Raw genomic sequence first — 264 nt, 5'->3', positions numbered from 1 at the left:
TGTGAATAGCGGCTGTGTGAGTCTCTGGTGTTGTGATTGTATCTGGTTGTTGGGTTTTGTGAATAGTTCTATGGATGGGTTGTGGTTGTGCTGTTGTTGTAGTTGTTATTTGTACGGTTGTTGTAAGTCCGGCTGCTTATTTGTTGCGAGTTGTATTGTGGATGGTATATGTATTTGCAGCTGTTGTGGTTGTTGTAACTGCGTGGTTGTGATTAAGCGAGTTGCCTCTGAGTGTGGTTATTAACGGTGACAGGGGGTGTTGTG

General features: G+C 43.9%; 1 protein-coding gene across 1 annotated transcript in view; it reads left to right on the top strand.

The window, feature by feature from the left end:
* LOC119594732 overlaps positions 1 to 264 on the top strand; it is a gene marked incomplete at both ends in the record, with an annotated part of 13,535 nt that overhangs the window by 1,258 nt on the left and 12,013 nt on the right.

This window comes from Penaeus monodon, chromosome 34, assembly GCF_015228065.2.
Source record: "Penaeus monodon isolate SGIC_2016 chromosome 34, NSTDA_Pmon_1, whole genome shotgun sequence".
NCBI lineage: Eukaryota > Metazoa > Arthropoda > Malacostraca > Decapoda > Penaeidae > Penaeus > Penaeus monodon.
Note: the sequence above shows the minus strand (reverse complement) of the source record. Positions and strands in the feature narration are given on the sequence as shown.